The sequence below is a fragment of the Bidens hawaiensis genome, unplaced genomic scaffold, assembly GCF_021521415.1.
Source record: "Bidens hawaiensis isolate Kalapana, Puna unplaced genomic scaffold, B.hawaiensis_p1.1 tig00040164_1, whole genome shotgun sequence".
NCBI classification, from domain to species: Eukaryota; Viridiplantae; Streptophyta; class Magnoliopsida; order Asterales; family Asteraceae; genus Bidens; species Bidens hawaiensis.
Window position 1 is genome coordinate 157,781 of NW_027497093.1, and position 15,799 is coordinate 173,579.

General features: G+C 36.1%; 1 pseudogene across 1 annotated transcript; it reads right to left on the bottom strand.

The window, feature by feature from the left end:
• Nucleotides 1–3,118: 3,118 nt before the first annotated feature.
• LOC143591912 (putative phospholipid-transporting ATPase 4) lies at nucleotides 3,119–13,564 on the bottom strand (annotated as a pseudogene). The gene is made up of 10 exons (XR_013145805.1): nucleotides 11,699–13,564; nucleotides 9,652–9,762; nucleotides 9,294–9,570; nucleotides 9,074–9,162; nucleotides 8,910–8,994; nucleotides 8,614–8,823; nucleotides 8,409–8,534; nucleotides 8,233–8,331; nucleotides 7,960–8,151; nucleotides 3,119–6,417 (listed from the first exon to the last, which is right to left on the bottom strand). The product of XR_013145805.1 is annotated as a putative phospholipid-transporting ATPase 4 (transcript).
• Between the last annotated feature and the right edge of the window lie 2,235 nt (nucleotides 13,565–15,799).

Here is a 15,799-nt window from a genome sequence, read left to right on the forward strand (position 1 = left end):
TGCTCGCTTATAGAGATGGCTCAATTTTTAATTACTAAAATATTATAATCAAATTAAAGGTATTGTAAATAAAATAATCATTTATTTATTATTCGAGAAATTTACAATATAAATAATATTTTATTAAACAAAGTCTTACGCTAAAATAACCCGCAACTCTGATATATTTACAAAACATGTACCAACTATTAGTCACACTTCTAGGCCCTAAATCGGGGTGTGACAAAAGATGTGAGTGTCTTGTAACAACGTTGTTCGTATAATAAAGATTGTGTCGTGTTCGATCAATAAAGTTTGTGTTTTGGGTTTCATCCCTTGTTATTCTTCTTCTTTGTTATGTTTTTGATTGTTGGTTGAATCATGATCTCCTGGGTCCTGTTAGGACTGATATTTTCTTTGCTGAGGATATATTATCCTTGAAGTTCTGTCTGGATCAGTTATCCTACTAAAAAGCTCTGGAACCATGTCAAAGATCAGGGATCCTCAGAGGATATTATTATTAACCATTGTTTCGCGTATATTGGTTATTGTTCAACAAGAGTAACGGCATTGTGACTTGGTCCACCTTAATTCTCACTACTGGAAGCTACCAGCACATGGCCAATGAACGTTGGAAGAGTAGTGGAGAAGTAGCGGATAGATAGGATTAGTTGTTAATTGTATTTTCTTTATAAACATCGAGATATGATCGATTAGAGACACGCTTGTATTCACACACACTAGAGCAGAAACAATAATTCTCTCTACACGCGTTAGCTATCATTGTAACATCGATCTAATCTCCACAACCATTGTAACCCTTTTTTGTTATTAATAAATTGGTGATCGACGAGTTGTCTCACCCGGGGTTTTTTTTCTTTTGATCCGAACAAGATCAAAGGGTTTTTCCTCGCAAAAAATCACGGTGTTCATTTCATTTTCGTCCGTATAATCATAATTACTTGCATAGCACTATACCTCACAATTACAGATTTGGATACATTATCTTTAGCTGATTTTTATCCGAAATTAGTCCTACATTGGTATTAAAGCCACAAGGTTTTTCTTATCGGTATGAAGTTTCCCATATTCAAGCGTTGCAAATTTCGATGGAGTAAGAAAGTCGGTAGGGCCGAAATTCAGTGGTAAACCGAAAGGGTTTCAACCAGAGTATGTTTTGGTTGATGGTTACATGGGATCATCCAGGTGTGAACCGAGCATGGCGGAGGAAGAGGTAGCGAGGATAGGCAAGGATGTTGCCTACGCTGTGGAAGAAGAGTCATCAGGGTTCAACGGTGGAAGATTGGTTACCGGAATGCTTAGTTTGGGAAAAGTGAAAAAGGTTCAAAGATCAAGATCATTGTATTCAATCATCAATCAAGGATTCAGTGGTGGTTAATGGGATTCTTGAGGAACTAAAAACCGAGGGTAACAATAAGTTGTAACGTATTAATTAGGTTGGTGGGTTGAAAAATAGGTTTAACGGGTTAGTGGGTCAACATTGTTAGGGCCCAAATTTTATAGTCGTATCTATGCTCAGGATCCCGAATATGTTCAGGATTCTCGAATAAGTTTAGTATCCTGAGTATTAATACTAATAAATAGATATTTCTCTCTTGGTGTTGATTTATAATTGCATATATTAATTGTTGATTTAGTCCATGCGAAATACACGGTTGGTGGTTGAAGAAAACGCGTCAAATGTGTTATAACTGTTAGGAGTAAAGGCAATTAATGGTTAACGGTCAAATATTGACTGTATGCTGAAATCTCGCACTTATAGTTAATATTAGCACGTGGAAGAACTCTATTATTGTCAGGAATCATTTCTATATTTAAGGATCCCGGATTTACTAACAGGTTTTCAATATTCGGTATCCCCGATAATTGCTAACTGTTGTATTATCCTCGAATATTTGAATTTATTTCGCAGATTGGACTACGTTTGACAAGTGACTCCTTAAAGAATCGGTCAAAGACGTGAGGAGTAACGGCTAAGAGACCAAGTCCAACACATAACTTCGCATTTAAAGCCATTAAACCACGAGATCAAAGCAAGAAACGTTTTTATTAAAGTCAAGGGCGGATTTCCCGGGATTTCAGTTGTAACTCTTTTCTTATATAAACGAGCTGATAATATCATTAGAATACACACCTTCACTCACCTAGCTACTAGCATACACTGTAACACATAGTTCACGATCACTTATCAGCTCCACCATTTGTAATCACCGATTTTATTATTAATATAATTGACGGTGATAGTTTTCACCGTCCGGGGTTTTTTTGTGCCGGAGATTATAATAATCAAGTGTTAATTCGACCAAATATTACGTTCTTAATCTTTGACCGAAGCAATTCGACCAAAGATTACGTTGTTAATTCTTGACCGAAATAAAGATTATCATAATCAAGGGTTTTTTTCCCTCGTGATCAAATCATTGTGTTCACTTTGTTTTCGATAAGCACTCTACCTCACGTACTAATTTGATCAAAAATTGCTTTGCCAATTTTTGACCGAAACAAACATGTTTTTCTAAAGGGTTTAGACAGGCCAATTCGAACACAGCCCATTAAATTAAACAGGTTGACCCAAACACGAGCCGTTGATTAAACATGTCTACTCATTTAACTAAACATGTTTTATGGTCGATCTGTTTAACTAAATGGGTTAAACAAGTCAACCTGAACATAAACCGATTAATTAAACAGGTCGACTCGTTTAACTAAACATGTCAACTCAAGCACGGCCCATTTTTAAAATAGCTTAGATATGTCAACCCAAAACTTGACATTTTTCGTGTCATGTTAAGGTCGTATTGAAAACCGGCATCCCCAATATACACTAATCAATATCTTTCTTAATTCGCAATTTCCGACCCTTTATCAACAATGGCAAAAGGGTGTTGTCTTCAGTTGGGAACGAATCATCGGGTGGATGGTAAACGGAATACTTACATCTTTAAGGATATTCATTCTAAACGTCTACACTCTTTCTACCTCAGTATTCAGAAAAAGAGGACATCTAGTAGTCATTGCGCATATAGGGCTTTCCATATACACCACTATTGTGTGGGCAGTCAACTGCCAGATAGCTCTAATAATTACACATTTTACTTGGATCAAACATATTGAAGCGTCCTGAGTTGGTACATCTTGCTCTTTAATGACGCACTTTCTCACGCGTACTCAAGCAGAGAATACAAACTCCTTATAGGGGTTGTGGGCCCCTCACCCTTGTATTAATGGCTTGTTGTATTATTAGTTGTAATTATGTCTCTCCTTCCGTACTTCATAAACATGGTCATTCAAAGGTCGTTTTATCCAATGGATGACCATGTAATACAGGAAATGAAGTATAAAAGGAAAGATGTTGTAGATGATGAGATGTGATTGAGAGATAAGCAAAACTCAAGGAAGCCAAATTGTATCGGGTTAGGCTTGAGTCAATGCGAAAAAAAAATGTATTCAAAGGATCAACTACACAAGAAAAGATTGTTTTGGTAATTCGATCACGAATAGTCTTTTAGGCGATCAATAACGTTAGAAAATAGAGATTGAAATGATCAGTGTGGATGGTCACTCATACACACTTGTTTCTCAATTCTTCAAAGGCATTATATGACTGTATAGAGTAAAGTTCTATGCCTGTGTGTATTATATGTGTTAATGGTCAAGTTTTGGTTTATATAGGTGGGTTGATGTTTAATAGAACTTATTCTTTTGACCTTAGTTGGCATAAGTTTATCCAAGTCCAACACATATTCTTTAATTTCTTACCTAGTCTCTCTATTTGGACCTTAAAATGTCAGGTCCAACCTGAGTCCATGACTTTCTTTTCTTGTTTTCATAAGCTAAAGCTGATAAAAGCTTTTAAATAATCTAGTTTTTTTTCGTTTCGAATAATAATCAATTTTATTTTTTTTTCTTTTAATCAAGTGGGTGATCTATTATGGCTGAGTTATATATTTTGGCTACGTTCAATGTTTCGTTTACTTTGACCGAACTTAATGTTTGGGTTACTAAAATCACCTATAAATACTCATTTATATTGTCTTAGGAGAACTTTTGATATGGTGATAAACTTTTTTTCATTACGTATGTATCTAGCCTTTTTCGCTTCAATCCTGGGCCTTAAAGGGATACATGAAACGTATAATCTACGTGCTTTCGGTAACTTTTTGAAGTTTCTCACATCAATGTAAAAGTTCTCTAGCTCACATATGCTTCTCAAGAAAACTCTCTACAATCTTAATGACAAAAAAGATAGCAAGAAGAATTAAAATGCACATTATTGTTGAATAATTCAAATAGGAAGCTGTTGTTGGAGGAAGTTGTACGTCGTTCGATAGGTTTACTTTGTTGAGAATTGTTCGGGTCCTTAGTAGTTACTTCCTAAATACATGGAGATTGTTAGCCTTTCAGTTTTGTGATTATCTGTCACAAATCTTTGCTTATTGAAACATTAATAGTGTGAGAAATAAACCATAACCTTTCAGCATATTACACTTAAATACTTGGTCTTGAACATGGGTATAATCTATATTGAGTCTGGGTATGCACTTCTATTAGATGGTGGTGCGCAATCGTATCAAATGAGAAAATTTTGATGAAATAGTATGCAAAGTTATAGTAACTGCCATTTTGGTCCTAACTTTGGTGTTGTCAAACGAGAATGTTTCCATATGATGCGAAGTTAGAGTAAACAGCCATGAAATGGTATGCAGTTTACCTCAACTTTGCATACTATTTCATTAAAACATTCTTGTTTGATAACACCATACCACCATCGAATAGAAGTGCATATCCGAACTTCATTTAGTTGTCTTACACTCAATAGAGTATAACCCAAGTTCAAGACCAAATATTTAAGTGTGATATGCTGAAAGGTTATGTCTATTGCTTAAATTAGCACAAACTTCCTACTGGGTAATCATAAAACTGAAAGACTAACAACCTACATTTATTTAGGAACTAACTACTAAGGATTTGAACAATTCTCGACAAAGTAAATCTATCCATCGACAACTTCCTCCAACGACAACTTCCTAGATATGTGAATTTTTCTTCAACAATAACCTGCATTTTAATTCTTCTTGCTATGTTTTGATCATTAGATTGTAGAAAGTTTTCTTGAGAAGCACACTTTAGCTAGAGAACGTTTACTTTGATGTGAGAAACTTCGAAAACTTTCCAAACGCACGTAGATTGCTTCATGAATCATTTTAAGGCACTGGATTGAAAGGAAAAAGGCGTTTAATAAGACACGAATGAAAACAAAGTTTGTCATCAGATCAAAAGTTGTTCTAAACATTACAATGAATATTTGTTTAAAGGTTATTTTAGTAACACAAACATTAAGTTCTAGTCAAAGTAAAAGAAAATAATAAAATTGATTGATATTAAAAAAACTGAATTATTAAAAAGCTTTTATCAGCTTTAGCTTCTGAAATCATGAAAAGAAAGTCGTCGACTCAGGTTGGACCGGACATTTAAAGGCCCAGATAGAGAGATTAGGTAATAAATTAAAGAATATGTGTCAGACTTGGATAAACTTATGCCCAACTCATGTCAAGAGAATAAGTTCTATTCAACATCAACCCACCTATAACACCAAAACTTGACCATAAACACATATAATACACACATGCATAGAACTTTAATCTGTATAATCATATAATGCCTTTGAACAATTGAGAAACTAGTGTGTATGAGTGACCATCCACATTGATCATTTCAATCTCTATTGTCTAACGTTATTGATCGCCTAATAGGACTATTCATGATTGACTTAATAATAAACATTCTTTTCTTGTGAAGTTGGTCCTTTAAATAAAGAATTTTCGCATCGACTCGAGCTGAAAACCCGATATGAGTTGGCTTCCTTGAGCTTTGCTTCTCTCTCAACCACATCTCATCATCTACAACATCTTTCCTTCTGTACTTCATTTCTTGGATTACATGGTCATCCATTGGATAAAACGACCTCTGGATGACCATGTATATGAAGTACGGAAGGAGAGATATAATTACAACTAATAATACAACGAGCCAGTGCATAGGTGCAGGGCCCACAGCTTCTACAAGGAGTTTGTGTTCTCTGTTTGAGTATTCAGGTGGAAGCGCGCCATAAAAGAGTAAGAAAATGTACCAACTAAAGATGCTTCCCCAAATGAAGATATGCTGGACCCAGGTAAAATGAGTTATTATTAAAGCGATTTGACAGTTAACTGTCCACACAATGGTGGTGTACGTGGAGAGTCCTAAATGTGCAATGTCTACTACTTTTCCATCTTTTCTGAAAGCCGAGGGAGAAAGAATGTAGACGTTTAAGATGGATATTACTAAAGATGTAAGTATCCCGTTTCCCATCCACCCGATAATTCGTTTCCAACTAAAGAAAATACCCTTTTGCCCTTGCTGATAAAGGGTAGGAAACTGCATTAAGGAAAAGGCGAATAAGATTTTAATAATCCCAACTTTATGTATTTGGCCAATAATAATCCCAACTTTGAAAATAGCTGTCACTGGTCCTAACTTTCACACAATTTGTTTTCACTGGACCTCCGTTAAAAAAAACCTAACGATGTTAAATTTTTTTCAAATTTCAAACTGATATTTTAGGGTCGTTGATCGGAATGAGGATACGAGTCGATTGATGTAAAATTTATCTTCAAACGGTGGTCCAAACGACTAAAGGATGCTTCAATTCCGGCGTTTAAACTTTTAATTAACAAAAATCAAGTTGTTTGAAGCGTCATTTAAAGTTAAGTTTTACATCAATGGATTCATAATCTCATTCCGATCAAAAGCCCTAAAAAATCAATTTGAAATTTGGAAAAAACTTAACGGTGTTAAAAAAATTTTAACGGAGGTCCAATGAAAACAAATAGTGTGAAAGTTGGGACCAGTGACAGCTATTTTCAAAGTTAGGATTATTATTGGTCAAATACATAAAGTTGGGATTATTAAAATCCAATTAAAGGATTAGTGTATATTGGAGGTGGCGGTTACACGACCTTAACATCAAATGAAAAATAGTCAAGTTTTGGGTAGACGTATCTAAGTTGTTTTAAAAATGGGTCGTGTTTGAGTCGACTTGTTTACTTAAATGTGCCATGTCCTGGTCGACCTGTTTAGTTAATCAGTTCATGTTCGGGTTGACTTGCTTAACCCATTTGGTTAAACGAATCAACCAGCCAACCTGTTTAGTTAAATGGGTCGTGTTCGGATTGACTTGTCTAACCCGTTTAGAAAGCAGGTTGACCCACTAGCCCATTTAACCCATTTTTTTCAACCCGCCAACTTGATTAACACATTTACAGCTTGACTGATACCCACTGACCTGTTGGCACGTTTAGATAAACGACCCAAACAGGACACGAAAATAAATCATGTTTTGGATGGCATATCTTAATGGTTTAGAAAAGGGTCATGTTTGGGTCAATCCATATAATTAATTGGGTCGTGTTTGGGTCAAATTGTTTAATTAAACAGGTCGTGTTGGTTTGTCCCGTTTAGACATACTGGTCGACCTACCAATCTTTTCAGTTAAACGGGTTGACCCACTAGCCCATTTAATATAGTTTTTCACAACCCGATTAACACGTTTACAAATTGATTATTATCCGCCAGCCCACTGTGTGGGTTAAGGTTGATAGTTAAGGTCGATCTTTTTAATTAATCGAATCGTGTTTGGGTCGGCCTCTTTGATTAAACAAGTCATGTTGGGTTGACCCGTTTACGTAAACAGGTCGACCTACCAATCTTTTTAGTTAAAACGGGTAGACCCACCAACCCATTTTATTTACTTTTTTACAACTTGATTAACACGTTTACAACTTGATTATTATTTGCCAGCCCATTTGACACTTTATCTAAACGGGTTAAATGGGTTTTCATGTTACACAAATTTAAGTGTGTGCGGGTTAAGGTGGCCGTGTCTGCCCGTCAACATATTGAGTATTTGTAGAAGTATACCTGAAGGCAAATATCTGAAGATACATCTTGTTCAAGAACGCCTAACGATATGACAGGAAGCGATGTTAGAAAAAGATTGAACATAACCATATACCATCCGTCGTATAAAACATCACCCGAGAATCTTGAGTACATTTCATAATAGAATAATGTAAGCCCGAACACAATATTTTTGTATACAAAATAGAGAATCTGCAACCAGGAACAAGAAAATGTAAGTAATCAATAATCATATGTATTAATATGCATAATGTTATAAATTTGGGTTAATACCATTTTTGAGATTCGCTTGTAACACCAGTGCCCGTGTACTATAAGCAACCGTTCCAAGAATCTAAATTGTGGCATTGAGAAATCACTTGCCATAACAGCCTGGACGCGTTAACATTAAAAGATTTGTTATATAAATTAAGTGGTATGATTTAAAGAATGAATATTAATGATCATACCTGCATTCCTTCCATGCCACTAATCCCAATTCCAATATCAGCTTCTTGAATCATACCGACATCATTAGCTCCATCTCCAATTGCTAATATCATCTTGCCTGTATATTTCTTCAATAATCGAGTAATCTAAGTTTGCAAACAAAAGACTAAGTTTAATGCCATGTCATTTTGTTATTATCTTAGATGAATTATGAATCTAACATACCAATGCTTTTTGTTTTGGTGAGACGCGACAGCATATAACAGATGCACAATTAACTGCAAGCTGTAAAAACTTGTCTTGCATGTCATTTGTCAAAGCAGTTTCAAGAGCTTTTCCGTCCACCACAAGGGCAAAAGGGTCATCTTTGGTTTTTTCATTTATTGTTACGTGATAAGAAGCCTCGATTTGGTTTAATATGTCGTCTTTCATAGCCTAAAAAGCTACAAAATGTTGAATCATTGCCCTTAACTCAAATTACAAATCAACTAATTGGCATAAACAAAGTGTGTAATATTCACCTTTAATTGGTTTTTAGATTCGACATCGCGGCTTAAACTTAGATGAAACAGATGCATATCATGCCTAAGTAAACTACAAGCAAAACTGACAAAAAATACAAAAAGGTGAAAATTTTATAAAACTTTATAATGGATTATTTTACATGATTTATTTAAATATTTACCCGATATTCACTGCTGTCTCCTTCTTGTCCCCGGTGAGGAGCCATATTTTTAACCCTGCTTGTGCAAGTTTATCTATGCATTCTGCAACCTGATATTGATATTGGGAAAATAGACATAATTGACAATTTCAAAATTCTGACTTACATAAATGTTGACCGGTCAACCCGATCCTGGTGGTCAACTTTTACATAAATGAAAAGGAGGAAAATTGTATATTACCCCATCTTGTAACTTGTCATCAACAGCAACAGCACCAAGCAAAACCAAATCTCTCTCAATAATTTCAGAAATATTTTCTAGCAATTCATCTCTTTCAGGACCAATTACAGCCTTAGCTTCTGAAAATGATGAGTTCCATTCTTCATATTCAGAATCTTCAATCTGTTTATATGCAAACACCATCGTTCTTAATCCATCTTCTGCATAGTTTGCAAGGTGCATACTTGTAGCATGTTGGTATGCTCTACCACCATCACCTAACCTACCAAGTATAATACTGCAAAATACACAATTTATATTACACAAAGCGTCCTGAACTATTGTTTGAGCTTAATGCTTAACTTTTAAAGATGCTTACTTATCGGCGCCTTTACAGAGTAGGAAAATTTGTCCAGCTTCGTTGCGCACTATCACTGACATCCTTTTTCTAGAGCTACTGAATTCTAACAAATTTAATAGCTTGTATTCCCTGAAATTGAACCATAGGAATTAAGGGGTGCTTGGCAGTGGGATTTGATTGTGGAGAAATGGAATTAGAAATATTTCTTTTGTTTGTTTTTTTACTTTTCATTTCTATTTCTCATTCTATTTCTCTTAAACGCCCTGCTTGCGGTGCGCGCATATAATGTATATATGTGTGAACCCTCGGGTGGGTAAAAGTAAAATTGCACTAATTTTAACGTTATTTTACTAATCTCGTGAAAATAACGTTAAAAGTGGCGGAAGGTTAATCAGGCATCATGTGGTGGCGTTGATAGCCGAAAGACAAGGGCACATGCACCGATCAGCCGGTGTCTCGATGATTGAGTGCTATGTGCCTTATGTCCAAGGCTTGATGCAAAACTACTATCGAGCCGGGGGTCTCACCGGAAGCAGCCTCTCTATCCCATAGGGATAGAGGTAAGGCTGTCTACATTTTACCCTCCTCAGACCCTACCATAGCATTGCTATTGGTGGGATATACTGAGTACGATGATGATGATGATTCTATTTCTCTTAAGCTAGAGAATTCCATTTCTCTTTAAAACAAAGAGAAATCCATTTCTCAGCAGCCTCCTCATAGCATGTCACCACCTCGTCTCCGGCCACCACCCCGTCTCCATCCACCACCCCGTCTCCGGCCGCCACCTCGTCTCCAAGTCTGCAATCGCCACCTCGTCTCCAAGTCTGCAATCGCCACCCCGTCTCCGCCGTTCGCAGTGGTGAACACAGAGATGGTAACCGGTTGTAGGTTGCAGGTGGTACGGGTGAACGGAGATTAGGGTTTCAAGTGGTGGATCGTGGTAGGTTAGGGTTTTCAGATGGTCGGGTGATTGTGGTCGCAGGTGGGTGACAGTGGTGGTGGAAATCGGTGGTGGTCGCAGGTGGCTTCTGATTATCATCATCATCACCACCACAACCACCACCACAAAATCTCCAAAGAGGCAGTGATGACAGATCTGAGCCTCCTTTTTCTAAATCTTATGTTACAAAAATTTGAATCTTTTTAATTTCTTGTGTACTGTGGTTGAAGAAGGGGATTTGGTGGCGGCAGCCGGTGGTGGTGGGCTGTGGTTGAAGAAAGGGCTGTGGTGGTGGGGCTGTGGTGGTGGTGCTGTGGTGGTGGGGCTGCGGTGGTGAGTGGTGTCAGGTTGGGTGGAGGTGGGGTTGGGTATGGTAAAGTTCTCTGTTTATTTTCTCGTGTACCAAACAAGAGAAATGATTCTCATTCTCCATACCAATTCTCTTTCTCTACAATTCCATTTCCATTTCTATTTTCTCTCCTTTTCCATTCTCTGTACCAAACACCCCCTAAATGTGTCAACTTCAACTAACTTGGTTATAAACGAGTATATCTTGGCTGCGTTTTATCTCAAACGGGTCGAATACAAAATTTAGCTAAAAGAGAACACGGGAGGTATACAATTGCAATCCACTATATAAGTTGTATTCAATTTAGACTAGGGGTGTCATGAGCTTGGGTCGGGTTTGGGCTCAAACCTTACCAAAATCTGAAAGCTTTTGAAAACCTTTCGGTTTTACTTTTTTTTTTGGTAATTCGTTTTCAGTTTTCCCAATAGGTGCGGTTTTTGTTTTTTATTTTACCATTTGGGCGTAATTTTTGGGCCAAAAAATGGCCCAATATAATGAAGTTGGGCCTAATTTTTTTTGTTAGTTATTGATTATTGGATTTTTCGTTCGGTTAAGTATGTTACTGTGGTTACGTTGGTTTTTAATTGAGTTTAGTTATTTCGGTTATGTTATTGGTAATACAACCAACAAAAACCCAACACATACATTATTTATAAAATGTATGTATAAAAGAACAAGTCTAAAAAATTTTGTTAATCAACCTGACGCGACCCGACCTGTTTAAAGTTAGAACTCGTTTGACTTGTTACCCAACACGATAATAAAGCACCTACCTTATGACCTCCAAACCCAAAGTATCAATCTCTTTTAACAAACAATGAAGACTGAGTTCTTCTACAAAACTGAAATCCAAACTCCTGTGCAGCAATCAGAAAAGTCACTTCTTCAGGGGACTCTGCTTCGTATTTAAATTTATTACCTTCTTGTTCATCATTTTCAACCGGTATACCTGTGTGACACAAACACATGACTCTAAAAAACATCAGCATATCCCAAACATTTGACCCGTGAACCCACATCCTGTTCATCAATCTCTTATCTCTAAAATTAAACCCTTTAATACCAGTACCACCAACACTCTTCATATCATGTTCACCATCCAAAACACTGTTCTTCGATTCAACAGCTTGATCCGACGACATCTCAACCATCTCAATACTATCACGAGGCGTGGACTCATCACCATCTAGATTGTAACGGTAGCTATTAATATCAATATTCATTCTTTGCGAAGCAGCCCGAACAATCTCATTAGCATCACCACCATACGACACACCTTCAATCGAGCATTTCCTAAACTCCATTTGATTACAAGTCAAAGTCCCGGTCTTGTCACTCAAAATCATCTCCACCTGACTAAGCTCCTCATTCAAATTCGAAGTCCGAGCCTCAACCGACTTCCCAGACATTTCATCGAACAAATGGAGGTCATTATTAATAAGCATAGCTTGTAAAAACTTAACCACTTCAATAGACACATAAAGTGAAATCGGGATCAAGTAACCATACAATATCAGCGGCCGCAAGAACTGAAGAACCCCCGAAACAATTCGTTTATCCGGATTAAAAGACGCATCTTTATAACTAACAGAATTTAACTGAAGGTACCACCACCAATGATCATGATCTTTTACATTGCTAAACATAACAGAACCAACCGAAGCGATTAACGATATCAACAACAACATAAAAAACAAAACATAAATCACATAATCCATCTTCCTCTCCACCCTACTCCGTTTCGAATGTGACTCCATCGAGTTTCTAACCGCTTTCGTGTCCTTTCCAGTAAACACCACAACTCCATAAACATAATCCGTGTTTTGAAGCTTCGAATCCCTCAGTAAAAACTGCGACGGAGATAACGAATACGAATTCAAATCATCAAACTCCAAATTCCCAACAAAAGTGTATAAACTCGAATTCGGATCCTCGCATCTCACAACCGCATTAAAGTCCCCAAACTTATGTTCTTCATCAAACCGTAACGTGCACTCCAAGCAACGTTTAACTTTGAGATTCGTCTCACCATCTAAATTTATCGTCTCAACGTAACAAACACCGTCTTCATAACTAGAAGACAACAACAACAAATCACAAGGAAAATAATTATTTTTAATCACCTTCACAACGTCACCAACTCTAAGCAACTTCCATTGACGATCAACAAACGTTCCATTGCCGATATGAACTTTAACTGTCCTCGAATTCACCTCACGGTCTTGAAAAAACCGGTGCCAGTCTTCAACGCCTTCTTTCAACATACTGATTCCAACAACGAACACTAACGGTGCGATTAAACTTAACGGCGTAAACGGAGCTAAGGAGGTAACGGATAAAACGGCTACTAACAGAAAGTACAAGTTTGCGACTCTGCGAAACTGTTCGAAGAGTGATTTTGGGAGGAATGTGATGACGTTGTATTTAGTTGTGGTGACGTCATTACCGGGGTATTTATAATACGGTTTGGTTTTGTGCTTAGATGAGTCGTTACAGAAGACGACTCTGGTGAACCCGGGCTGCCCGAAATCATTTAGGGGTGGTTGTGGTGGACGGAAGCATGAGAATGTGTATAGGTTGCTCCATTTTAATCTTACTTTGTTATGAATATTATTATTTGTGGATGATTGTGTAGGCATTTTTGGGTGAGGTGAGTGATTAATGTATGATAATTTCTTGTAGCAAGAAACGGCACATATTGACAGATGAAGATGAAGAATATTGGATTTGTAAAATTTTTGGTTGTTTATGCTCAAGTTTGGAGTTGTTTCTTGGATCTTGTGTTCATGCAGGCCTTTGCAATTTGCGTACAATCATAATAATATTATGATGTTGCTTGTGTTGGTAAGTCTAAGCTTACAATTTATAACCTTGAGATGACATTAACCTGAAAAATGTACACGGTTGAGTCAAGCATGATTCGTTTAACAGATATTTTGTTTTATGTTTTTTTTTAACGGCGAATTTCTATTTGGAGTAGAGTTCGCACACCCCACTCGAGCCAAGACTATGTTATCTTAACCGGGCCCACGCTTGACGTTCGAGTTTGGTATCGTTCCCTGAGAAAGTTTCAGGCCACCTGCCATTTAACAGATGTTGCACCTACCACAAAGGGGGATTCCCTCTGCTGCAAATACATCCTAATAGAAAACTCGGGCGACCTCCGGACTCGAACTCGTGACCTCAAGAGGCCAGAGTTTTATCCATCATTGGGCTGGCCATTGGGGGAGACCCAATGGTTTTTTTAATACTTTAAAATTACAAAATTAAAAAGAAAGTACAGTTAAGCTATGAAATTCGATGTGCATTTATCTTTTAAGTTTTAAAAAATACTCCGTAATACACATTAAAAGCGGTAACTTTATACGTTACTAAACAAGTTTTTTTTTACTAAAGTCACTCAAATTTGTGTTTCTATAAAGTCACACAATTTACACTAGTTATTCTTATTCTGTTAACTTTTATAAATATAAAAAATAATAATAATATGTTAATTAAAACATATATTAATTTTTTGGTTACTATTTTATGATTATTTTTCCATTTTGATTAAATTTGAATGACTATAAAACTTGACATTTATTTTTTTATCTTTTACATTTCCTCATAAAATAGTTGGTATATATAACTTAAAAAGGTGGGACGGTTTACTCTATAAATTACCTGTAATGTCAATCGATCCGAGCATACCCATTTAGCTAAAATTGTCCACGAGTTTGACTGGAAACTTGCCAAAAATAAATTAGACTAAAGTTGAACTTAAAATTTTCATGTTAGTTTTATGTTTCGTAACAACTTTCTTAACATTTTAGTATCCCTGAAAAAAAAAGTGTGGAACCCATATATTTTTCTTAATCACATAAGAAACAAGTTATTGATCATGTAGTACTCATAAATGCACATCCATGTTATAAGCATTATTTTAAAACAACACAATAATTAATTGTTAGGAGAATGCATACATTTATTTCGATCCTCGAGTCCCAATATCGTACATAGTTGGTTCAAAGATACACGTATATCTTGATTGATTGATTTGAAATCAACCTATTCAGTACTTGAAACGTGCAAATCCATCTGTCGCTTAAACAAATGGGAATTGTTCCCTCAAATGGGAAACGTGCATTTAAGATATACATACAACAGTTGGATGTAGGTGCACAAGCGGGTTTTAAAATCTAAACCGGTACGGTTTAGTCAACAAAAGTCAAAACCGGTTTATGATCGGTTTTCTTGACTTTACGATTGGTTTTTACCAGTTTTGAGCGGTTTTTGGTTTGGTTAACAAGTTTCGGTAAAGAAAATTACAAACGGATTCCAAACATATGATTTTAATCGGTTCTAAACTAATTTCTACTAATATATGTACTGATTGATTTACTAGTGTCTTAATTATATATTAGTTACATAATAAAAAATAAAAAATGTCTATATATAATAACTTTTCAAATTTTAGTTACAGTAGTTTATACTTAACTGATACGTGTAGATGTAGCCATTGTATGGGTAGAATTTGATATCAGCTAGTGGGTGATTGGTGGCTCATAAAAAGAGAACATGCACATGCATTTGAACGTAAAAGAAGGAAAAATCCTGATTTTAAGTCTAAAAGTCAGCAATACTCATAAATGCAATAAAACTTCATTCAATTCCTTCCACAGATTCGATACCAAGAGATCGATCGATGTGATTTTATTAGAATTCATATTATGCATTCACATAGGTTTGGGATCTATAAGGTTTTATAATGGTGAGTTAGGTTTGAAATGTTAAAATTAACATGGACGGTTAATATCTTGTTCTAAATGACTCACTCATGTATTAAGCTAGTTCAAACATTATAAAAGAAAATAACTATTTATTTGTAGAATTCA